Consider the following 27,196-nt stretch of genomic DNA (forward strand, 5'->3'; position numbering starts at 1 on the left):
CACGGGTACCTTGGATCCCTAGGGGCCCAAACCAGTGATCCCTCAGGTGCACAAAAATCACTTGAATGCCTGAAATGCAGATCTCTGGGCCCCACCCCTAGAGACCGTGATCCATTAGAACTGGGTCGAAATCTGCGTTTTTAAAAAACTCTCCCAGAGAAGCTAAGGCAAGAAGTGAATGAACTTAGCCCACTTATCCTAACCTTGTTGTTCCTTAGATCCCAAATATTCTCCCTCCTCTTCGTTCCACCCACGCCCACCTCCCATTACAATGGAGGACAGAGTGGTATACACCAGCTCTCTTCCTAGCTTCCTACTGTCCCACCTACTTTCAAACGTACATCACACTGCAGGTTTTTTTCCTAAGACATTGTGCTTGCAAGCTATTTATAAGGATAAATGCCCAGTGAATTCCAAGGACTGTCTAGAGCCTAAACAGCAAACACACCAGAGATCCCATGCCGGGATTATTGGGAAATAATTCCTGGTAGATTTCATAAATGCTTATTGGTTCTCTACATGAAATGTAAAATCTGGACCCGTCACATCCAGTTTCGTTAATGACCCTGGGGATAACCATAGGGTGAACTAGAGAATAGCTGCTATGATTAATTTTGACTCAGGGCTTTAATACCATCTTGATGCTAACTAGTAGTGACCTGATCTGTCGGCTCCAGATGTCTGGAGCCTTGTGAGATCTGGCAACCAGAAGAGGACGCACACTCTAAATTTCCTAACAAAGTAGATGCCATTTGAGGCCTTAACAATCATGGACCCTGAACTTCACTATCCACATTAGCCTAAGTTAGAAGAGGATGGCTTTTGCCTATCCCCAGGTATAGTGAGACAATGTATATGAAACTCTTTGCAAATTCCTAGGAGATATATAAATGCAGTGTTTCTACTCCCTGTTTTTATGAGGCCCAGATCCGTAAGTCCTCAAAAGGTGTTCTTGAGCCCAGAGTAATCAGCTGGCGCTCCCCTAAAGCACATAAACACGGACATGACTAATAATTGGTCAAACAGAATCCCTCATGGCACTAAAATTCTAGTTTTAGAAGAGCTACAAAGATGATTGTTAATGGTAATTCTTCTTGTTATTAATCATCAAACTTGCCAAAAACGGTTTCCTGTGAGGTGCAGTTCCTCAGGCACAACTCCACAAGGGGTTCCCTAAGGCAGGGTGCCAGGGGCCTCTGAAAGAGCCTCCCAAGGGCTTACCTCCTGGGCCCAAAGCAACCAGGATTCTTTTGATACGAAAGATTTGCCATCCTAAAAGCATGGGTATTTTCTATTCTTTGACCTTTCTGCTTTCTCTATGTTCAACGTCTCAAAATTGAATTCAAAAGAGGAGCTAAAGGCTACTCATTTCTCTAAATAGACTTGCATTTAGTGCTCCAAGAAGAAATTTTATTCCTACCTCCCATGAGCACAGTGTCCCTAATTCTAGAGATAATAGCTAAATAGTAGCTTGTCCCTATTGGTGTAGGAAATTCTTTTCTCCATTTTCAGGATAAAAATAAAGATTACTCAGACAGATCTGTGATTCTCCCTTGGCAGAGAGCTTCAGTGCCTGGGAACCAGAATCTATTGGATGAACATTCGTAGGCTTAATTTCAGAATCTCAAATGACAGAAACATTCTCACTGACTGCAAATGAGGACAGAATGTTTGGCTGGTTTTGATATTTTCAACTAATACCTTTAAAACAATAGTGATGACCATCTCTTGATTATCATCACAGCAAAATGTGTTCGCAAACTTCCTCAATAAATAAAAGTTGAAGTCCTGTACTTGAAAAAAAAAATTAATGAATTATCAATACATCTTTGTTGATATGCAAAGAATTATGCAAAGTACCTTGGCACCACAAAAATAAATGGGACACTGTTTCCACTAGGAGGACCTTAAAATCCAACAAGAAAGACAAGACATGAACACTGATAAATATAAGTAGAATACGAGAAGTATCACAAAACAGGGACAAACAAAGCTATAGGATTTCAGATGCAAGAGATTACTTTTAATGGAGGGGAATCCACGACGATGGCAGAGGGGTGACATTTGAGCTGGGTCCTTCAGCGTGTATGTAGTCTCGCTACTGGATCTGCCATGTGTTTCTCCAGTTACCCATCCAATAAAGCTTGCTTGCCAATAGAGCTCATGGTTTTGACTTATGATAGTTTGCTTTTGCTGTGTAACACATTACCACAAACTTGGTAGCTCAAACCACACATATTCATTATCTCATAGTTTCTGGGGGTCAGGAACCTAGACACAGAGTAGCTGGGTTCTCCGCTCAGGGTTTCACACAGTTGAAATCTAGACATCAGCCAGGTGTATTCTCAGCTGGGGTTCTCCCAAGTCCATTCAGGTTGACAGAATTTATTTCCTTACAGTTGCAGGACTGTGCTCCTTGTTTTCTTGCTGGCTGTTGGCCAGGGGTTGCTCTCAGCAACTTGAGGCTCCCTCGTATCTTAGCTGTGGGGCCCTCTTACTACACGGCAGCTCACTCCCTCAAAGTGAGCAGGAGAATCTTCTCTTTGGGGAAGGCCTGAACCCTCCTTTAAAGGACTTGCCTGATTATGTCAAGCCTGCCCAGGGTAATCTACCTTTTGTTTGACCCAAAATAACAGGAGAGACATTAATTACATCAGCAAAATTCCCCCACCTGTGCCAGATCATGTAACCTAATCACTCCAGTAAAATTCTATCATACTCACAGGTCCCTGACATTCAAGAGGAGGGGATTACACAGGGTGTCTATACCAGGTAGGAATCTTGGGGCCATCCTGCCTACCACGTGATTCAAGCCGAGTGTAAGCTTTGGCACCCATGGGATGACAGTCCTTCCTGTGAATCCCATCTCTGTCAATAAATTTAAACCAGCAGGACTATAAGAGGTAGAGAAAGGAATGGTGAGTATGGAAAGAGAGGTGGCAGACTGAATTTTCAACGTAGTGTGTGTTCACCATACTCCATACATGTATACTACATTAGTACAAGGTAGTGCGTTGCACACTACACACACACACACACAGACACACACTATACGTGCTGTTCCTCCTATGTGACATTGAACCCTCCTCCCATTGAGTGGTGGGTCTGGGTTACCCCCTCTTAGAATTGGACAGAACTCTGTAACTGCCTTGGCCAATAGAATATAGCAGAAGTGACACTAAATGACTTCTGAGACTAAGTCATAAAAATAATATGCACTTCCATTTTGTCTCTTGAAACGCTCACTCTTGGAACCCTGCTGCCCTGCTGTGAGAACACCAGTCACATAGAAAAGCCACATGTAGGTGCTCCAGCTGACAGTCCCAGTTAAGGTCCCAGTCAACAGGCAGCATCAAACACCAGATGTGTGAGTGAATGAACTTCAGATGACTCCAGCACCAGCTGTTGAGTCACCTTTGAGCTACCCCAGCCTTTAAGCCACCCCAGTAAGTTCCATGTGGAAGCAGAGATGAGCTATCCCTTTTAGCCCTGACCAAATTGCAGATTCATGAACAAATAAATGATTATCACTTTAAACTACTTAGTATGGACTTGGACAGAACATGACTGGAACAGATGCAGAATGGCAAGCTGGACACTGGCATCTCTGTATTTCCCCAGAATCAAGGGGAAGCCCTCCTCCTATAGCCAGGAAGGTGAAAGTAGTCAAAAGACTTTGAGACCCAGCATTCCAACAACTGCACCGCATTCTAACCTCCCCTGCTTTAATCTGGGGGCCTCGTCCATGCAGTGGATTAAGAACCCTAAACTACTGTCCAGAAAGAGCTTGATTTACTATTCCAAGGAAAATGAGAAAGCAAAGGGGCTGAGGAGATGAATGAAGAGCAACAGAATCAGAGGAAGAGATGCAGAGGAAAGAAACGCTGACTTGAAAATTGGAGTCTGAAATGCAAATGTGCATGTGAATGGGGGCGTGTTAGAGACAACAGAGATTTTAATAAATCGTGCTCTCTAGACACACACACACACACAGACACACACACACACACACACCCCTGGATACCAGCAAGAGACAGGCTAGCCTCTACCTCTCTTGCTCTTTCAGGTTCTGGAAAAAGGAATCTGGCTTTCAAATACATACTGAATTTCCCATTGTCATGCCACGTCCCTGGTTCTCTACAAAGCATGTAATTCCAGCTATTTGGCTGCAGCCAAAGAGTCACTTCATGCATGTGTTCTTGCTTATTTGCCTGGGTATGAGACAGAGGATTTCTGAAGGATCCAGAAATCTAGCATTGATTGGGCAATATGAGGGGTTGCTTGGGACAGCAAGAACAAATAGTGTATGACACACCATGCAGACACATAGTATATGCACAACACACACACTGTACAGTACACTACATGTATATCATATATACTATAGGTACAACAGATACACACAGGACACGCATATACAGCCAGCTGACCTTAAGGAAGAGAAACCTAATGTTAGGAATGGTTTGACTTAAACACTTGTGAGGATCTAAGGAAAACTACACATCCTAGGAATGTAATGTTTTACAAACATTCAATCCAAGCTCTCCATTTTATAGGCAAAGAAGTGGGGGTTTAACTGAAAGTGGGAGCATGTGTTCTCATTCCTAGACTGGAGCTATTTTCTCAGATCTTGGTGCTAGGAAGGCTCCACTGTGCCTCTACTAGTTTTAGAAATATACATGTTGATTAATACTTCAGCACTGGTTACACACACACACACACACACACACACACACACACACACACACACACCCTTCCTCACCGTGCAACTGCTGTTTTAACTTAACTCTAGAAAAATAATAACATGAAAATAATTTCGCTTTCAGATCAGAGCAAGGTGAGAAAATGGACACAATCAAGTTCTCTTGTCAGCCAGATGTCCCTCACTTCCACACTCAGGGGTCAACCTTCCTTTTGGTGCCCAAAAGACACAGTGCTTGCACCATAGACTCCAGGAGGCTGGCCTTTCCCTGGATCTTCTCCACAGGCTCCTTGGGACTCCTCAGGAATGCAAACCCATGGATCTTGCCATGCAAGGCTGCTGCCCAGGAGTCACGCTAGTCACTTGCCATTTCGTAACTGGCTTCTCCAGGTTACAGACATCCTCCCCTTACTAGCCCCCCTGAGCTTGGTTGGACCTGGCACGAACCTGCCTACTCAATTGAGAGAGCTTTGGAATCCTGGAGCCCAGTGAGAGAAAAGAACTCATTTCCCCTCACCTTCATCTTCCAGAGCCTCAGGCTGCTTCAAGTCAGTTAATCATCATCTACAGAGGTGCGCTCTGCCCACTGTGAGGAACCTCCTGCCCCTGTAACCAGGAAGGGTTTCCTCACAGTCCAACCCCACCCAAGTTCCTCTGCTGGCTCTTCCCTTCACAATCCCTGCCCCTCTGGGCCCAAAGACACTTTGCTGTGGAGGGGATTACAAGTGTCCTAGACTCTTGCTGGGGGTTGAGGGAGTCTGTACAGGGTGGTGTGACTGGAGCTCAGCAGTCACTGAGCATGGGACGGTGTCTTCTGTGGTTGATGGACAGAGAAGGACTGCCACGTGGCTCCTATGCCTGGCAGCAAATGGTGTTCTCACTCAGCTGGTGCCAGATAGTGGGGTCTCCTCATAGGAAGCTCCCCCTGGCTCCCTCCCCTCCAGTACAGGAGGCTCCTGGGAATGCTCCCTGGAGTACAGAGGGCAGGCAAGATGGCGTCCCCCTCTCATGACTTTCCTTTCTTTGCATGGCATAAACTCTGTGCCCCAAGACCCTCAAACCCTTGTCTTCTGATTTGCAAGAACCTGGTGATATGGTTTGGATATTTGTCCCCTCGAAATCTTATGTGATATTGATCCCCAGTGTTGGAGGTGGGGCCTAGAGGGAGGTTTGGGTCCTGGGGCCAAATCCCTTCCGAATGGCTTGGTACCTTCTTCGTGGTAGTGCGGGAGTTCTTGCTCTATGAGTTCCTACAAGATCTGATTGCTTGAAAGAGCCTGGCACTGCCCTCCACTCTGCCTATTGCTCCCTCTCACCATGCAACATGCCGGTTCCTCTGCCTTCTGCCATGAATGGAAGCTTCCTGAGGTCCTCACCGGAAGCAGACTCTGATGCCATGCTTCTTGTGCAGCCTGCAGAACTGTGAGCCAAATAAACTTTTCTTTATAAATTATCCTTCCTCAGGTATTATTTTATAGCAACCCAAAACAGACTAAGACACCTGGCCTGGAAGTTTTGAAAACAGCTCCATATTTATATTTTTTTCTCTTTGTGTTCCTACTAAAACAAGCTCACTAAAGGAAGGAACCAGAATGCAAGGGAAAAAAAGAATAGCACAAAGATTTCCTTTCTTTGCACATTTTAATATAGAGCTCTTCAGAGATTCATTATCCTAATTTTGGGGTCCAATCTCAGAGTACCCCTGTATGCTCTTCTCAACGATGACCAGTAACTTGAGAAACCAGGAGGTAGGAAACTTGACCAGGGTCAACTGTGAGAATGAAATCTGATCATGATAAACACCAGAGTGCCTGACACAGAGTAGAATCTAAACCTCTCTTAACTTCATTTTTATCATCTGCAAAATGTAGGTAACTGTTAGGTACAGAGTTTAATTCCATGTGGAAATTTCATGGCTTGCACATAGTAGATGTTCAATAAATATTCACTAAACTTTAAAACACTTTATTTTTGAAGGAATCTGAATTATGCCCAGTAATGCCTAGGTTCAGATTAATGATTACAAAAGCAGCACTGTAATTCCTTATTTACACAGTGTATATAGTGTGTAACTGTCCCCTTTTCCCTAGAGGGCTTAGCATCAGTCTTCAAATCAAGCACTTGATTTTATTTTCACATTTTTTTTTCTCTTTCAGTTCACAAAGGTAGAAGTGCTGGCTCCAGAATCTCTATATAGAAGATTTCAATTGGATCAAAAAGAGGCTTGAGACTTGAAGTTGCATTTACATAAAACACAGCTGCTATAAATATTCATGTGAAGGTTTTTGTGGGAACATAAGTCTTGATTTCTCTGGGATAATAAATGCCCAGGAGTAGAATTGCTGTGTTGAATGGCAGTAGCATGTTTTGTTGACCAGGGTCAACTGTGAGAATGACAGAAATCATGATCAGAAATTGCCAAACATTTTTGAAGAATGACTGTATCACTTGACATTCCCACCAGTGGGATCCAGTTTCGCTGCATTTCTCCTCACAGCATTTGGTGATGATGATACTATTTTTAATTTTAGCTGTTCTGAGAGGTGTGTAGTAATGTCCCATTGTGATTTTTAATTTGCATTTCTCTAATGGCTAATGGTGTTGAACATCTTTTCAGGTCTTATTTTCCATCTGTATGTGTTCTTTGGTGAAATGTCCCTTCATGTCTTGTACTCATTTTATAATTGGATTTTGGGGGTTTCAAGAGTTCTTTATATATTCTAGATACTAGTCCTTTGTCAGATATGTGGTTTGCAAATATTTTTTCTCCCACCCCATAATTTGTCTTTTTGCCCTCTTAACAGGGCCTTTTGTAGAACAAAAATTTTTATATTATTGTTATTATATATATGTTTTTATAGACAGGGTCTCACTCTGTCACCCAGGCTGGAGTGCAGTGGCAGGACCTAGAGTATCTGGAACTACCAGCGTGCACCACCACGCCCAGCTGATTTTTTGTCTTTATATAGAGACAGGGTTTTACCATGTCACTCAGGCTGGTCTCAAACTCCTGAGCTCAAGTGATCTGCTGGCCTCAGCCTCCCAAAGTGTTGGGATTACAAGCGTGAGCCACCATGCCCAGCAAATATTTTCAATTTTGATGAAATCCGATTTATTAATTTTTATTTTTATGATGAACTTTTGTTGTCAAGACTTAAGAACTCTCTGCCTAACCCCAGGTCCTGAAGATTTTTTCCTGTTTCTTTCTAAAAGTTTCATAATTTTATATTTAGGTCTATAATCCATTTTTTAGTTAATTTTTGTATAATACATAACGACTTAGGTTGAAGTTTTTGTTTTGTTTGCTTACAGATGTCCAATTCCTACAGCACTATTTATTGAAATCTATTTACCATCGCTGAACTGCTTTTGCATCTTGTCAAAAATCAGTTGGTCATATTTGTGTGAGTTTATTTTTGAGTTCTCTTGATTATTATCATTATATAATACATCTTGAAATCCAGTAGACCAATTTCTACTACTTAATTTTCATTTTTCAAAATTTTTAACCTATTCTACTTCCTCTGCTTTCTCATATAAAATTTAGAATACTTTTATCTATATCTACAAAATTCTTCTGGGATTTTAATGGAAATGGAGTTAATCCTGCCTATCAGTTTAGCGATAACCAACATTTTCACTATGTTGTCCTCCAGTCCACGAACATGATACGGCCCTTTTATCTTTATTTTAGATCTTTGATGTCTTTCGTCATCGTTATATAGTTTTCACAATAAAGTCCTGTATGTGTCATATTAGATTTATACCTAAATATTTCTCTTTTTTTGAGCAATTATAAATGGCATGTCATTTTTAATTTCAGTGTACATGTGTTCATCTGTAGTATATAGAAATATAATGCATGTTATTTTGCATCTTCCATCCTATGACCTTGTTGAACTTATTACTTCTAGGACTTTTTTTTGTAGATTCCTTGAAATTTTCTGCATAGTCAATCACATTATCTGCATATAGAAATAATTTTATTTCTTCTTTACTGATCCATATACCTTTTATTTCTTGCATTATTAATTGAATAGAACTTCCAGTACTATATTGAATAAGAATATTGGGAGTGGGCATCCTTACCTTATTCCTAGTTTTAGAAAGAAAGTATCCAGTCTTTCACCATTAAGTATAATTACAATAACATTATTTTGGTAGATGTTCTTTATCATGTTGAAAAAGTTCCCCTTTATTTATGTTTTTGGGCCTTTTTTTAACCATTGAAAGACGTTAAATACTCTCAAATACTGTTTCTGCAGCAATTGATATAATCATGTGATTTTTAATTTCAGCCTGTTAATATGATATATTAAACTGGTTTTTGGATATTGAACCAGGCTTGCATCCCTGGAATAATCCCCATTTAGTCATGATGTGTAATCATTTTTATGTTGCTGAATTCTATTTGCCAGTTTTTAAGGGATTTTTCTATCTATCATGGGAGACATTGTTCTGTAATTTTATTTTTTTTCACTGTTTTGTCTTGTTTGGGTATCAAGTAACAGTAACTTCATAAAATTAATGGGGATATATTTCCTCCTTTTGCATATTCTGGGGGAGATTGTACAGAATTTGTATTAATTCTTCTTTAAACATTTGGTGGAATTCTGTGATGAAAACATCTGGGACTGGAGATTTCTTTGGGGAGAGTTTTAAACATTTCTAATTTAATGTCCTTAAAGTTATAGGGCTATTTACATGGCCTATCTCATATTGAGTGAGTTATGATAATTTTTTTTTCAAAGTATCAGTCCATTTCACTTCAGTTGTCAAATTTATATATGTAGAGTTGTTCATAGTATTCCCTTATTATCCTTTTGATGCCTTCAGGGTCTTCCCTGAAGTCTTCAGAAATATGCCATTTTATTCCAGATATTGATTATATGTGCCTTCTCTCTGTTTTTCTTTGTAAGTCGTGATAGAGGCTTGTCAATTTTATTGATTCCTTTAAAGAAACAGCTTTTTGTTTCATTGATTTTCTCTATTGCTTTTCTGTTTTTGTTTTTATTGATTTCTGCTCTTATGTTTACCAGTTCATTTCTTTGTCTTGTTTTGGGTTTATTCTGCTCCTCTTTTTTTAAGTTTGGTCATGGTAGCTTACATTATGTATTTGAGACTTTTCCTCTTTCTAATGTATGCATTAAATTTCCCTCTCAGCACTTCTTTAGCTATGTCCTGCAAATTTTGACATGTTGTATTTTCATCTTCATGTAGTTCAACGTATTCCTGTTTCCCCTTGAGAGTTTCTCTTTGACCCATGGATTCTTTAGAAGGGCTCTTTCATCTCCAAGTTTAGCAGAAACGTTATTTCCAAAATAACAGAAAGTTTTCCTTTCTGTTATTTATTTTTGATTTTATTCCATTATGTTCAGAGAACACACTATATGATTTAATTATTTTAAATTTGCTGAGGTTTGTTTTATGACCTAGGATATGAGCTATATTGGCATATGATCCACATGCACTTGAAAGGAATGTATTTTCAGCTGGATTTGGGTGACGTGTTCTTCAAATGTTGACTAGATTCTGTTAGTTGATTGTATTGTTCAGTTCTTTTTTTTTTTTTTTTTTTTTTTTTTTTGAGACCGAGTCTCACTCTGTCGCCAGGCTGAAGTACAATGGTGCAGCCTCAGCGCTCACTGCAACCTCTGCCTCCCAGGCTCAAGTGATCCTCCTGCCTCAGCCTCCCGAGTAGCTGGGACCACAGATGCACATTACTGTGCCCAGCTAATTTTTTGTATTTGGGGCTTCACCATGTTGGCCAGGCTGGTCTCAAACTCCTGACCTCATGATCCGCCCGCCTTGGCCTCCCAAAGTGCTGGGATTACAGGTGTGAGCCACTGTGCCTGGCCTTTTTGAGTTATTTTACATCCTTGCTGATTTCCTGTCTGGTAGTTATATCAATTGTTGAAATAAAGATATTGAAGCCTCCAACTGTAATTATGGATTTGTCTATTTCTCTGTTTAGTTCTATCAGTTTTTGTTTCACATTTTTCAGCTCTGTTGTCTGTTGCATACACATTTAGGATGCTATGTCTTCTTGGTGGATTGACTCTTTTGTTATTATCAATATTCTCTGTCTCTGGTAATTTTCTTTCCTCTGAAGAGTACTGTATTTAACATTAATATAGTCAATCCTTCTTTTCTTTATTTAATATTTACATAATTTTGTTCCATCCTTTTAGGTTCACCCTATATCACTTTATTTGAGGTAAATTTCTTCTAGACAGCATATAGTTGGGTCATGTTTTTAATTCACTCTGGCAATCTCTGCCTTTTAATTAGTATATTTAGAAAACTTACATTTAATGTAATTATTGATGTTTTAAGGTTTATGTCTGCCATTTTATTTTTTCTCCTCTCTGTTTTTTCCCCTCCCTTCTTCTGGCTTACTTGAACATTCTTTAGAATTCTATTTTGATTTATTTATAGTATTTTTAGTACATCTCTTTATATAGCTTTTATGGTGGTTGCTCTAAGTGTTACATTATATACACATAACCTATTATAGTCTACTAGTATCATCATTTTAATAGTTCAAATAAGGGATATAAACTTTACCTTCCTCTAGATTTATTTATTTATTTATTTATTTATTTTTTGAGATGCAGTTTTGCTCTTGTCACCCAGGCTAGAGTGCAATGGCACCATCTCAGCTCACTACAACCTCTGCCTCCCAGGTTCAAGCGATTCTCCTGCCTCAGCCTCCTGAACATCTGGGATTACAGGCATGTGCCACCACACCTGGCTACTTTTTGTATTATTAGTAGAGACGGGGTTTCACCATGTTGGCCAGGCTGGTCTTGAACTCCTGACCTTAAGTGATCTGCCCACCTTGGCTTCCTAAAGTGCTGGAATTACAGGTGTGAGCCACTGTGTCTGGCCTAGATTTCTTTACCTCCCACATTTACAATATGATCATCTTAAATATTCATACATGAACCATATTATACAGTGTTATTATTTTTGCTTCAACCATAGAATATAATTTGGAAACCTCAAGATGAGAAGGAAAACCTATTATATTTACCCATATTTTTGCTTATAGTGTTCTTCCTTCCTTCCTGATATTCCAAGTTTCCTTCTTTTGTTGTTTCCTTTCTATTTAAAAAACTTTCTTTAGCCATTTTTTATGGTAGGTTTGCTGGTGACAAATTCTCTTAATTTTCATTCATCTGAGAATATCTTGATTTTCATTTCACTCCTAAAAGATAGTTTTGCAAGACGCTGGGTGGATGGTTCTTTTCTTTCAGCACTTGAAAAATGTTGTACCACTTCCTTCTGGTTCCCCTGATTTCTGACAAGAAATCTGCTGTCATTCTAATTGCTTTCTCCTTTAGGTAAAATGTCCATTTTCTCTGACTGCCTTCAAGATTTTTTCATTGTCTTTAGTTTTCGGAAGCTTAATTATAATTGTGAGTTGCTGTGAATTTCTTCGGATATATTCTGTTTGGGATTCACTCAGCTTCTCGAATCTGTAGGATTATATCTCTTGCCAAATTTAGAAAGTTTTCAGCCATTATTTTTTCAAGTACATTTTTAGCTCTGCCCTCATCTTCTCTCCTTCTAGGGTTCTGATGACACAAATGTTAGAGCTCTTGTTTTAGTCCCACAGGCCTCTAAGACTATTTTTCTTCCAGCCTATTTTTCTCTCAGTTTTTCAAACAGTAATTTCTGTTGTTCTTTCTTCTACTCCACTGATTATTTCTTCTGTCTCCTTCATTCTGTTGTTCACTAAGTTTCTTGTTTTCATTCTGTATTTTTCACTTGATTTAGTTCTTCTTTATATGCTTCTATTTCTTCTATTTCTTTTCTGCAACTTTCTGTTTCTTTGCTGAGGTTTTCAATTTTTTCATTTGTTTCAAGTGTGTTTATGATTGCTATTGTTGTTTTTATCATGGCTGCTTAAAATCTGCCAGATAATTCTAACATCACTGTCATCTTAATGTTGGTTTCTGTGACTTGCCTTTTTCATTCAGTTTGAGATCTTTCTGGTTCTTGGTTGATGAGTGGTCCTGGATATGTTCATTTTATGAGACTCTGCATCTTATCTAAAATTGGTTCTACTGGCTTTTTCTGATACAGTTCTGATAAGTGAAAGAGAGGAATGCTGCCTATTCTTCCTAGGTAGGGGTAGAAGTCCTGGTTCCCCACTTAGCTAACAAATAGTTGAGTATGGAGGGGATCATGATTGCTGCTGGGCAGGGTGGGAATTCTAGCTCCTCACATGGCCATTAGACATGGTGGTAGAGATGGCCCATTGCTGCTGAGTGATGGTGAAAGTCCTTACTATTCATTAGGCCTCCTCTGATACCATCCCAGCAAAGAGGGGGAGAGGTAGCTCATTACTGCCGGGTGGGGATAGAAGTATTTAATCAAGGTCACAAAGTTAGTGAGTCATGAAGTTGGAATTCAGGCCCAGGCATCTTAGTCACCAAAGCCCAAGGTATTAACTACACCATCATAATGCTGTGAGCTGTGATTATAACTACATACAAATATTTGTATATATATCCAAAGACTGGAGAGTTATAGAGAGATGAGAAGAGTATTTCAACTAGAGTGATGAAATATGACCCCCCTTTTTTTTTTTTTTTGAGACGGAGTTTCACTCTGTCATCAGGCTGGAGTGCAGTGGCGCGATCTCAGCTCACTGCAACCTCTGCCTGCCAGGTTCAAGCAATTCTCCTGCCTCAGCCTCCCAAGTAGCTGGGACTACAGGCGCATGCCACCATGCCCAGCTAATTTTTGTATTTTTAATTGAGACGGGGTTTCACCATGTTCGCCAGGATGGTCTCAATCTCTTGACCTCGTGATCCGCCTGCCTTAGCCTCCCAAAGTGCTAGGATTACAGGCATGAGCCACCATGCCCCGCCATGACCACCTTTTTTATTATAAAAATATTTTAAGTACTTCTGCTTCCAAGAAGATGAAGTAGAGTTACTTTTCTCTATTTATTCTCCTAGGTACAACTAAAAATCCTGGATATTATATATGAAACAAACATTTTAAAAAACTCTGAAAGGTAGAGAGAAGGCAGACAGACTATAAATCATAGGATCTGGAGAACAACATGGGTTCCTGTTTTTTGCTTAATCTCTATAAGCCTTCATTTCCTGATCTAGAAAATGTGGATACTAATAGTACCTCAGAGACTGTTGAGAGGATTTGGTGAAATAATGAATGTTGAATACTTGGCACAGAGCTTGCCCTGTAGGAAGTACTTACTGTTAGAACTATTATTGTTATTAGCATAATATAATGTCACTGTGGTTCCAAATACTGGCTTTTAAGGCAAGAAAATCCCTGTTCCCTATGAGCTGTTTTATCATCTTTAAGTTTGGTATTTCCATGTGGAGTGATCCCATTAACATCTATAAGGCTATAGATTTTGAAGCTTCTTTCTGAAGCTTGTGTTGTCCAATCATTCTAAATGACAGTCTACTGGCTCCATCAGAATGATCTGGAGTCTTTGGTACCAATACATATTCCCAGGACCCACCCCAACCTACTGAATTGGAAAGTCTGGGGTAGCCTACCATAATCTCGTCCCTTCTTAACATTCCTTGACTGCTCCCATTTGCTTCTTCTTTTGCTTTCTTACTGACTTCTGAGATTTGAAATGCTACTTTCTTATTTGCTTCCGAGATTCTGGCATAGTAAAACCTTCTTCGAGTAAGGAATAAATAATTCTACTATTCACATACCTAAATAGGATCAAATAATGGTATTAACATACTGTTTTGTTTCTATTTGAAAGTTAAACTATTTAAATTCAATAGTTTTCAATAACATTCAAAAGCTGAATGAAGTGAGACCTCTGATTAACAATCTTGCATCTATTTGTAAAGTCTCATATCATCAGCCACTCTAAAGTATCTTAATGCCAGAATATTTGCGCTGAATATTTTCCATGTGTTTTTCCAGATCCACTTACCTCTCTTTTTCATCCTGCTTAGGGCTTCAGGTGGCTGACCTTTGTGGATTGTATTAACTGCCTTCTGGCAGTTGGGCTCAACTTAATTGTACGCCATGCCAAGAGACAAGAGGGTGAGTGGAAATCATCAAGGCCAGGATATTCATTTCCTTCCCTCTCTCCTAGGTCATCATGCGTTAACTGTCTCCCATTCAAAGGCCACAGCTCCTGTCTCTCAGCCCTTTCATACAACTATCTCTCTGAGTCCATCACCTTGCGTCCTCCTATGACCCCTTCAGGCCTAGAAGTGATACCATTGTTGCCAACCCTGGAGTACTGCACCATCCTTTGTTAGTTTTCCTTAACATGACCACACCTTTGTAAACACCCCCTTTATTGAACACGCCTCACCATGTTCAAGACTAACATCTTAAATGACAGAATATCCTATCCAATTCTTTCATTTTCTTTCAACACTCCAAGGGCAACTCCCATAAGCCTTTCATTTTTCCAAGTAAACAAATGTGTCATCAACAAGTTTACCTTTGTATTAATATCAATAATATTCTGAGATGCAATCAGTAAAACAAATATTCAATATTTAGCCTACACTGTTATTTTAAAAAAAATACACAAATTAAGCAACAGTGAACTTAGTATATTGCCAGTCAGTTCCCATTATACTGGCAAAAACATAAAAAATGACATTACTAGTTGGTGAGGAGATGGTAAAACTGGTACATATACTTGAAGTATATTCATACTTAAGGAGGTAGAATCCTTGAAAACTACATTAATTGGTATAACCTTTGAAAAGCCATTCAGCAATATATTTTGAAAATCATTCACTATACTTTTGATCCAATAATTCTGCTGCTGAATAGTTCATCCAAAATAAAGTAATTTTAAAAAATTAAATGGCTTGGGAAGAAATTGATAAATAAATAAAATTAAATGGCTTAGGAGAAAATAGGTAAATAAAATTAAAGGGCTATATTAGTGTTTAAGTTAATTTAATCATCATTTAAAATAAAACAGAAAACAACACTGGAAGCAACGCAAATGTCCACTTATTGAAAAATTGTTGAGCAAATAAAATAAGAAAGTAACAATAAGAGAACATTCTTATTATGTAATGCTAAACTGCAAAGCATACTGCAAAATTGTAGTGATGTCATATCTATGTAAAATGATACATGCATGTGGTCAAAAACTAAAATCAAACATTTAAAATAAAGAGAATTTTTTTTTTGAGGCAGGGTCTTGTTCTGTTGCCCAAGCTGGGTTGCTATGGCACAGTCTCAGCTCACTGCAGCCTCAATCTCCTGGGCTCAAGCAATCCTCCTGCCTCAGCCTCCCAAATAGCTGTCTAATCCTCCCACCACACCTGGATAATTTTTTTTTTTTTTTTTTTTTTTTTTTGGTAGAGATGGAGTCTCCCTATGTTGCCCAGGTGATCTCAAACTCCTGGGCTCAAGTGGTCCTTCGGCCTCATCCTCTCAAAGTGTTGGGATTACAAGTGTAAGCCACTGTACCTGGCCACAGTTGATTTTTTTTAAGATGATAGGATTATGGTTATTTTTTCTCTTCACTTATTTTGTCTGTACAACTAATTTTTTAATGGGGGTTAAAGGACACCTCACTAATAATCGCTACCATGTATATACTATATTATACACCATCATACAGCATTGACATATATTAGAAGGCTACTGCATGAGGCAGTGTATCCTATTTTAGACATGAGGAAACTGGGGCTCTGATAATTAAACAAACTTGCTCAAGAACATAATGGAAATAAAAAGCAAAGAGTCAAACCCAAAGCCTGCAGCACATAGCTGTCTGCTGTAAGATCTAGCTAAAAGGACTGGCCCCTAAATCAGTGCACCCTTCCGGAGGCTTTCCTCCCTTGATTGTCGTAACAGGGGAGGAAAATTCTTGACTGTTCTGCTCCTCTGACCATCCCCACTGAATCTCAAGATCCTGACCCCCGGAATGCAGGCATTCCCCTGGCTCAGTTCTTGGCTTTTCCCTCTTTCTACCTCATCCCTCAGAAGGTTCAGCGATCTCCAGAGCTATAACTACCATTTCTCTGTGGATCTAGACCCCTTTGTTCTCCTGTATTTAAAACCTGTATTTTCAACCGCTTGGTAGGCCTTCTTATGTGTTTGCATTTCAACCTAACCACTTCCAAGACCAAGCACCCACTTCCCTCCTGATGCTGCCTCGCCTCCTAACCTTCAACATCCTTTAGTGATACGATCATTCTCCCCAGTAACCCAGGCAAAAACCTCTTTGAATTTCTCCCTGTTCTTTTCTATCCTCACATTCTGTCACTTGCCAAGGCATGTATTTAATAGATTCTTGCTTCACTTTGTCTATTGCATCCTTCTCATCTTTGTCATTCCCACTGCCTTAATCCAAGTTCAGGCTCATTAACTTTCAACTGGACTATCATAATCCTTGGAAATTAGTTTGGACTCATAAATACCCCCACATTAGCTTTTGCCTTGCAATCACACACACATGCACATGGATGCACACATACATACTCCCAGGCCCAACCCGCACCTACTGAATCAGAACCTTTAAAAGTACAATGAAGTCTGGGAATATTTTTTAAATCTCCAAGTGATTCTAATATAAAACCAGGTTGCGGAGATCCTGACCTATGGTTCCTGGCCTCTAGTTCTTTCTTTCAAAAACCCTCCTTTCCAAATTTTAATCTAGATTGTACGTTGTTTTCAGATAAATCTTGTGAAAACATATGCTTATATTACTCTCTTCATAGACCTCCACTGGCTCCCCCTAGAGCACCTTCTGAAGTGTATACCTGCTAACAGGTATTATCCAGGAAGGAGTCCTGCATTAAGTTTAACCAGTTTATTTAACACAGAACTCCTCGGCTTTTATTATGCAATTATATGGTGTGAATTTTCAAGAGGGAGGGATATAGCATGTGTAGTTCTCAAACTTACCTGACCCTGGAACGTTCTCTTGTGAAACATCTCATTGCCCTGAGGTTCTGAGGAAGCCTCTAGGAAAGGGAAGCCTATAAGATAAATTCCAAACTCCTAAGCCTGGCCCCAACTTACCCTATACCCAATCTGCCTTTCCAGTCTTGTCACGTGCATGAGTCTCAAACACCCTACTCTGATGAAGCTATTTGCTGTTCTACCAATACTTACTGTTCGCTCTCAGTTGAGGTGGAAAAAGCATTACGGTGAAAGTCAAATGGGAATCCACCACTCTGGATTCTTGTCCTCTCAATTCACAGGCCCATTTCTATTTACCAAACTAAAATGTATGTTTACATGATTTAGACTAGAGCCTTAACTGAAAAAAACAAGTCTAGGTTCTCCCTCTATGCTAAAGAATAGTATCAATAATGCGTGTGCCCACATATTCACCTGCACATGCACAGATGCGTGCACACTAAGTAAGCTTGATTATTTGGTATGGCAGAGTAAGAAACTGATTTTTGGTTTTGGTGTTCTTATTTGTTTACTAAAGAAACTTACAAGATTGGATTGCTGGGGGAAGGAGGGGAAGAGAGAACCTATGGAATACATATGAACTGGGCACCATGGCTCATGCCTATAATCCCACCACTTTGGGAAGCCAAGGTGGGAGGATCACTTGAGCCCAGAAGTTCAAGGTCAGCCTAGGCAACATAGGGAGACGCTGTCTCTACAAAAAAAAAAAAAAAAAAAATTAAATTAGTTGGGTGCCGTGGTGTGTACCTGTAATCCCAGCTACTTGGGAGGCTGAGATGGGAGGGGAGGGTTGCTTGAACCTGGGAGGTTGAGGCTGCAGTGAGCTGTGATTGCACCACTGCACTCCAGCCTGGTTGTCAGAGCAAGACCCTGTCTCCAAAACAAGAAATAAATATGGCCAGGAGTATACAGACAGACGCCACCAAGCTTTCTTCCACTAAATCTGAGACCATCGGACAAATATCTTCTTGCTTTTGGATCATAGTTACCATTAAAGCAACTCAATGATTAAGAGAGGAATTTCAGAGCTTTTTTGTTTTCTTTTGGTTAACCAAACCAACTGGATGTTCGAAAATCGGTCTCCTTCAAACCCCACGTCCAGTTACTTCTTGGGACAATTGAACCACTCTTGTTTAGAACCAGGGCTCCTTAGGTAAGCATCCTGCCCTAAGTTAGGCTACATGTATCATGGTTTCTGCTGCACAAAACAGAAACCTGACTGTGGTGGCTAAAACAAGTGGTTTATTCCCTCGAATAAGAAGTCTGGATGTCGGCTCTCCAGGGTTGGTCATCCAAGGATTAGACCCCTCTTACCTTTCTGCTTGCCCTCCTTACATCTGTTGTGTTCCAGTAAGAAAGAAAGAGGAAGAACAAAGAGGAAAAGGCAAATGCCAACCTTTTATGAGGGAAAAGAATGACTTTTCTGACAGCCCCATAAATTAGACCAATGAGATGTAAATCTCATTGGCCAGAATGACATTACAGTACTACCCTGAACAGCCAGGAAGTCTAAAGAATAGAGCTTTTTAGGGGACAAATTGCCACACACCCCAAAATTAGTCCTGTTTGCAAGGAAGAAGGGGAGAATTAATAGGAAGGAGTCAGCTGGAAGTATCACCAGAATGAAAGCACCAGAGTACCTACCCTGACAGGCAGAGCACTTGTATCTTCCATGTGGACATATCCAAAAAGATCAGGCACCTAAACGAATACCTGTGCTCTGTTTACCCACCTGTATTGAAATGCATATATGTACCTAGTATAGCTTCCAGAGTTTCTTCTATATATAGCATTAAGCAAATTGCTTATACAGGGATTACTCAACATTCCTGAGATCATCTAGTTATTGAGCATTTAAAGCCAACTTTCAGCATATAAAATATAAAGCATGGTGTGTTCTGAAAATCTCAGTTCTCATAAAATCTGAATACACTCATCTAGAAAAACTGCTTTTGCCCAGAGCAAAAAGATTGGGAGACATCTGACTGACAAGTTTTGTCTATAATTTAGTGAGTTTCACTCATTCATGCATTTGCACACTGCCTGAAAAGTAGAAGGAATGCCTCCCTTAGCTCGCTGTTGCTGAATCCCACTGAAACTATAGTTTTTCAGGGGGAATTGTTGCAAAAGAGTCCACTGTGAGTTTACTACGTATTAAATGACTTGAACTTAAGAAGCTGGGCAAGCTTCAGACGTAACCTTCTCAAACAAGGCAGACAAAAGAAATGTTAACAGCAAATAAATGGGCCAGTGAAAAAGAACAACTCATTCTTTCTGCAAAGGTTCAAGAGAAATAATCATTAAAGACATAATCACTTTCCAAAGAGCTTTATTGCAATTTCATGCAAGACTTTAGTGAAGCCAGGAGAATTGAGCTGGCTTCTTTCTCCCTGTCTGTGACTCAGGTCAGGTAGCTCTTTTCAATAGCACTTGTTAATCTTGTTAAATCTTAAGTACCTCTTGGTTTTATGAGCCACACTTACTTTCCCTTCTAGCCCTCATTGACCTTGCTGTCTGTGTGTGGCTTGAATGTCATCTCATGAAAGAAGTGCACAGTTAATTCTAGAACAACACCAGGCTGAAGAGTATGTGTGTGGCCTGCATTTCAGGGAAGAAGCAGAGGGTGAAGGTTCATATTGATGCCCATCAAATTCATTTTAGATCTATCTATGACCAGATAGCTTTTAGAGGCTGAATTTTGGTGAGCTGGTTATTGTATTTTTGTCTTGTTTTTTAGAAAGAGAAAATGAATTTGTCCTAAGGTTGGTACAGGTGAGTGGAAATGTATCACACACGGGAGTAGAAAATGAATTTAGCTGGTCCAGCCCCACTGGACAAAAACCTAGCAGTATGTATAAAACTATTAGATGGGTGTACCCTATGTTCCAGCAATTTCACCTCTTAGTGGTCAAATGCTTTGATTTTTATAAGAATGTGTCCTGACTCTTTCTTGAGGTACAGCATTCTATGAAAGAGTTCACCTTTTGATATTGAATCCAGCTCTCAGAAGAGACAAGTGTTGTGGAAGCAGCGGTGGCTCCCAAACGCAGTGTCTGAGGATTAAATATAAGCATCTCAAAGTGCAGAAACAGACTTTTTTCCTTATATCTTTTATTGACACGTAATAATTATAGATATTTATGGAATATAGAGAGACATTTTAATCAGGGAAATGCAAATCAAAACCACAATGAGATATCATCTCACCCCAGTTGGAATGGCTATTATCAAAAAGACAAAAAAAAAAAAAAAGAACAAATGCTGACAAGGGTGCAGAGAAAAGGGAACTTATACACTGTTGGTGAGAATGTAAATTAGTGCAACCACTATGGAGAACAGTCTGGAGGTTTCTCAAAAAACTAGCAATAGAACTACCATATGTTCCACTTTTTGTATGCTCCCTGGAATATGGCTTATTTTCATTGGGTTCCACCAACTGTGCCCAGCTGAGAAGTGACTACAGGAAGGCAGTTCAGAATCACCAAGGGGTCAGTGGAGAATACGCAGGATTCCAAGACTCCTCTCCCTCCACCATTGCTATCATGCCCACAGCTAGACAATGACCCTCCACACTTATTCCTGCTTCTGCCTTCACAAGGTTTGTCAGGTTTGGGAAAACATTTTTCAATACAATGCTAGATTCCAGAAAGAAGTTATTTACCCCCTCTCCAAACACAAACTGTCTACTCCAGGAAAAGCTATGTTCCTCTGAAACCATGCTTGTTTCCCAGAGGATGGTACTAGAAATATGTTATGCTCCAGATACACTATGTCTCCTCACATTCTCTCAGTTTGACTTAGTGTAATAAATGAGCTTGGGTATCTACCCTAAGAAAGATCTGTTGCTGGCCTCATGAGTTCTCTTCTAGTTGCTGTACATTACTTTTTAAACACCTCTGTACTTGCTTTCCTTTGTGAATTATTTATGGTATTGTTATGCCCTGGGCTATAGGGCAAGTCTCTAAAGTGGCTTTATGTGTTATGAAAATGGACAAATGAATAAATCATGTTAAAATATCCACAAGAGAATGGAATAGAATATGTCACAAGGGAAAGAACCTGTTAACATAAGGGTCAACAATGGTGACATAATCAGCTCAGTAACAAGAATAACCTTTATTCAGATCCCAAGTAGAATCCTTTAATCCCCCGGCTCAGAGGACGCATTTGGTCTGCTGGGAAGTTTATATGTCATGTTGCTGAATTTTATTGGCTGCCTGTTTTTGCAGAGTGCTTACTACCAAGATTTTGTTCCAGCCTTTTGGACTATGTTTTATATACAAATAAAAGTAATAAGGGATTAAAACATAATTTTTCTACTGGGCTCAGAGAGGACACTTCACCAAACTCCAGAAAAAGAATCTGAAGCCAGTTAATCCCACTGGAGCTAAAAGTCTTAAGCATAATAACTTTTATTACATGAACTCTTCTAGACAAAAATAGAAGTGTAAGTTAGGGGAAAATGTGTATTCTGCATCATCCAAAATAAAACTTGCCATCCTTGGATTTCTTCCTTGCCTAAGCCCAGTCTTTAGAACAAGAAGTCTAATTTCACAATGTAGGAAATGATTTTAAAATATCTTTGAAAGCCTGGGTGCAGTGGCTCACACTTGTAATCCTCGCACTTTGAGAAGCCAAGGCAGGAGGATTGCTTGAGTCCAGGAGCTGAAGACCAGCCTGGGCAACATAGTGAGACTTCATCTCTACAAAAAATAAAGAAAATTAACAAATTAACTGGGCGTGGTGGCCCATGCATGTAGTCCCAGCTATTCAGGAGGTTGAGATGGAAGGATTGCTTGAACCCAGGAGGTCGAGGCTGCATTGAGCCAAAATCAAACTACTACGCTGCAACCTGGGAACACAGCAAGACCCTATCTCAAAAATTAATAAATAAATAAATGAACAAATAAATAAAATATCTTTAAAAGATTATGTGTAGCTAGGCCAGGCACAGTGGCTCACACTTGTAATCCCAGTACTTTGGGAGGCTAAGGTGGGTGGATCACCTGAAGTCAGGAGTTCGAGACCAGCCTGGCCAACATGGCGAACTCTGTCTCTACTAAAAATACAAAAGTTAGCCAGGCGTGGTGGCGTGTGCCTGTAATCCCAGCTACTTGGGAGGCTGAGGCAGGAAAATCACTTGAACCTGGGAGGTGGAGGTTGCAGTAAGCCTAGATCATGCCACAGAACTCCAGCCTGGGCAACAGAGCAAGACTCTCTCTCTCGAAAAAAAGAAGAGATTATGTGTAGCTATAATTCCACAAAGTCAACGGGGAAACGTTCTACTGCCTCTGGATTTCCTCTGTCCTCCCACTTCAGTCTGGAATCCACACTTTGCCACTCTGAGGAACAGCTATATACCCACACGGAGCCCTCTGCCACCCTTTTGGTCATGCACAGTGTTATATTATCTTACAGACCCTTCTGAAGAGCACCCAGAGCCCACACTGCTCACGCCTACAGAACTCCTTCCTCTCCCTTCTTCACCCTCTTTCTCATGGTGCTTCCTACTTTTCCCTCAGGTCCTTTACTCTACTAACACTTCACTTGCCTGGCAGAGCTCAGAGGTGGCCAGCCCCACCCTACCTTTTACAACCTTTCTTCCACCTACTCACTCCCTTGTCCTAAACACTACAGAGGACCTTTCCTCTTCCCAAGCCATCATAAGAACCCCAGCACATGCTGTCTGGTCCTGGAATTCAAGCCCAGTCATTGCATCTTAGCCTCTAGTTCTGATTCCTAGAATTTTACAGGCAGGATTTAATATTCAAGTGCTGTAGACAACCCCAAATTATCACCTTTTGATGTCGTTCTTAATAAATGCACCAGATCAGGCAAACACATACACACACACACACACACACACACACACACACACACACACACACACCACCTTACAAAGAACTAAAAAACTGAAGCACTGATGTGAGTGCACTTTACAATGTCAAAGTGTAGTGCCAAGATTGCTGTCATTATTATTAGGCTACTCTTAACCTTCTCTATAAAGTAATAAGACAGCATAGCTGAGTACTTAAGAGCTCTGATTCTAGAGCCACACTGCCTGGGTTAAATCCCAGCTCTGCTATCTATCTGATCTAGTTTAGGAGGTTACCTAATTTCTCTGTACCTCAGTTTTCTCATCTGTAAAATGGGAGTAATAAAAGGACCTACCTCATAGGGTTGTTACAAGGGTCAAATGAATTAACATTTGAGCAGATACAGAGATGCAATCCCCACATTCCACTTCAAGGAAGGACTTGCTGCTCAACTGCAGGGGTATGGTCAGCAAACACCCTCCTCCAGCTCTCAGCAACTCCAGTCTGTCTCAGCTGCAGAACTGCCTTGCCTCAGGCCGTGCTCTTCCTTGCGGGGTCCTGGAGCGGGATGCATTTGGTGACTGAGTGAGGTGGGGGCCTGATGCAGGACACTCTGCCAGATTGGCTGAGGTTTTGCTGAGCCTACATTGCAGTTCTACTTCTTCCTGCTTTCTCTCCCTTCGCTTCAAAGGTGTTACTCTCTAACAAGCATCTTACACCGTGAACTCTGTTTCAACTACTGCTTCCAGAGAACCCAATCTGTGATGGTATTTGTCAAGTACTTAGAAGAGTACCTAGCACATAGTGAACACTACACAGTGCTTGTTAAGTAAAATTACATAAGTAATCTGGAAAAGGTAGCACTTTCATTGCTCATCCCTCTTACAGAAGATGTCAGAGTTAATGTTCAGCATTAGAGATATTAGGTTACTCTAAAGAGCCCGAGAGTTGACCTAATCAAGATGAGGAAACAATAACACCACTAATATAGATATTATATTGCTATGCTTGTGTTTTAGAATTTTTTTCACTATTATCTTTTCTGCGCTTGACCTTACAAATTCCACTTTTTTATTGCTTGCAAGGATATTTTCTGACATTTTAAATTTACGTTCAACAATTTCGGCTAATATTTAACATGAACTTATGTAAAATCCATATGCTGTCTAGAATTGAGCCTTCTCCTTAGGTGGGAAGGACACCTAAGGAGAATTGTTCTGAGACCGTGGACAGAGGGTCAGTAAGTAAACTCCAACTTGGGACCCTGGAGTCCTCAACAGCTATGAGATTATATATCATCTGCAGATCTGTGGCCTTGCATTATTCATCAACTCATCTATGTGCTCATTCAGTCAAACAACAAATCTTCATGCCCAATTCTCACAGTCATGAAAAAGGAAGACAAGATTCTGTGCTCAGGGCTCTTACTTTCTGGGGTGGAAAGGCCACACCAGGTAATAAACAAGACAACTAGAGATGGAGATAAATACTGTGCAGATGAGGATGCAGTAAAAAGCCCTGGTTAGGGCTGCATTAGGGAAGGCTTCTCCCAGGAGCTGACACCTGAGCTAAGGATTTAAGGATGAAGAACCTGACAAGTGTCTGGGGAAGAACATTCCAGGCAGGGGGAACAGCAAATGCAAAGGCCCTGAAGCATGAGCACGCTTGGCTGCTTGAAGAACGCCAGGGAGGCCAGTTTTCACTGAAGAGTGGGGAGCAGCAGAGAGTATGGCTCCCAGGTAAAGTTGGAAAGGCAGGTCCAGCTCCTATAGGGCCTTGAAGGTCATGGAAAAGGAATTAGGATTTCGTTCTAAATACCAAGAGAATCCGACAAGTAATTTTAAGGAGGGTTGACATTACACAATTTATGTTTTTAAAAGACCACGCTGCCTGGGCACAGTGGTTCACGCCTATAATCCCAGCACTTTGGGAGGCTGCGGCAGATGGGTCACTTAAGGTCAGGAGTTCGAGACCAGCCTAGTCAACATGGTGAAACTCCATCTTTACTAAAAAAATATAAAAGTTAACCAGGCATGGTGGCATACTCCTGTAGTCCCAGCTACTTGGGAGGCTGAGGCAGGAGAATCGCTTGAACCGGGGAGGTGGAGGTTGCAGTGAGCCAAGATTGTGCACTGCATTCCAGCCTGGGTGACAGAGCAAGATTCTGTCTCAAAAGAAAAAGAAAAAGAAAAAAAGACCACATTGACTAAACACAAGCTCAATATTGAGGAAGGGAACTGAATTACAATTTACTTACTATAAGGTATGGATACTCTCTGATTCCTGGGTGATGCTCTATTTTAGCATTGTGTAATAATTACTAAGGGCTCTAGGGTGAGCCTGTGGCTGTTTTATGAGCTTCTAGTAGAACACTGAGAATAAACAACATTGTGTACTAAAATAATTACTGGACCTAAAAAAAATACACATCCTGCTCATAGTCAGCAATTCTGCCCATCCTCTTTTCTCTTAAGCTTATTCCTTCTTGTTTCTATTTACAATATATCACCTGGCATTGGATAATCTATATAAATCATCTAGTGCCGACCCTTAGTTTGAACTTCTTCAGAATAATTGTTAGCTATATCATCTTGGCTTGAAATGAGATGACACTCATTTTTCTGCCCATCCTAGCTGTAGCACCAGTCAGTCCACAATAACTAAAAGAGACAAGGAGACACAGTGGCCTCCTGAAAGACAGGAACTTACCTACTCCTGCTTCCAAAGAAGGATCATATAGAAATGATATGTGTTTATTGGATCTTAATTTTCTCTTTCAGGCTGGGTGAGGATCTACTCAGTAAATCTAGCCTACAAAAGATAGGCTATAGAGGAAGAACCTGCTCAGGAGGACAGAGGAAGCCCAGATCTACTGGAAGGAATGGGGAGGTGTCCGAAGGGCCAGTAATGACAAGGGCCAACCTGTCCAGGTGAGAAGAGCGGGTTACTATGGAAACAAGTCATTCTGTATTATTAAATGATCGGTGCATTAGGTGGGCAGAACTGGCTGCGATCAGAGCTGCGTGTGGAAGATTCCAACTCACTGTCAAGGAGAACACCTGTTAGCAGAGAAAGTGAGAAAGCACCACAGGGTAGAAGTTTAATATTTGTATCTCTGCCTGAGTCATCTCAAAAAAAAGAAAAAAGATATGAGGTTCTTCTCTTCCTCACGATGGAGTTTTCCCTGGCATTACACTGGGATCAAAACCAAGCCCAGACAGCTGCTTTGTGTCCTCTCCCCAAGTTACTTTTGTTAATTCCTGGTAATTAAAATGAGGATTGCCTTTTAGGAAAAGCTGAAACCTCAGCAAAAAAAAAAAAAAAAAAAAAAAAAAAATCCTATTACAAAGTGGGCAAAGGACATGAATAGGCATTTCTCAAAAGAAGACATATGAATGGCCAACAGGGATATGAAAAAATGTTCAACATCACTCATCATCAGGAAAATGCAAATCAAAACCACAAGGAGGTATCATCTTACCCCAGTTAGAATAGCTATTATTAAAAAGAAAAATGACAAATGCTGGCAAGGTTTTGGAGAAAAGGGAACTCTTATACACTGTTGGTGGGAATGCTAGTACAGACATTATGGAAAACAATATGGAGAGTTCTCAAAAAAAAAAAAAAAGAAAGAAAGAAAAAACAGACAAAAAAAGTCCTGTAAATAGAACTACCATAAAATCCAGTGATCCCACTTCTAGGTATTTAACCAAAGGAAAGGAAATCAGTATATCAAAGAGATACCTGCACTCCTATGTTT

At 40.2% G+C, this 27,196-nt stretch overlaps 1 long non-coding RNA gene across 1 annotated transcript; it reads left to right on the top strand.

Moving 5' to 3' along the window:
• The first annotated feature begins 8,018 nt into the window (after window positions 1–8,018).
• Window positions 8,019–26,773, top strand: LOC116418453. The gene is made up of 3 exons (XR_004228483.1): window positions 8,019–8,106; window positions 14,668–14,758; window positions 26,217–26,773. It is a non-coding gene; the product is annotated as an uncharacterized LOC116418453 (long non-coding RNA).
• The last annotated feature ends 423 nt before the right edge of the window (window positions 26,774–27,196 follow it).

This window comes from Piliocolobus tephrosceles, chromosome 15 (assembly GCF_002776525.5).
Source record: "Piliocolobus tephrosceles isolate RC106 chromosome 15, ASM277652v3, whole genome shotgun sequence".
Taxonomy (NCBI): Eukaryota; Metazoa; Chordata; class Mammalia; order Primates; family Cercopithecidae; genus Piliocolobus; species Piliocolobus tephrosceles.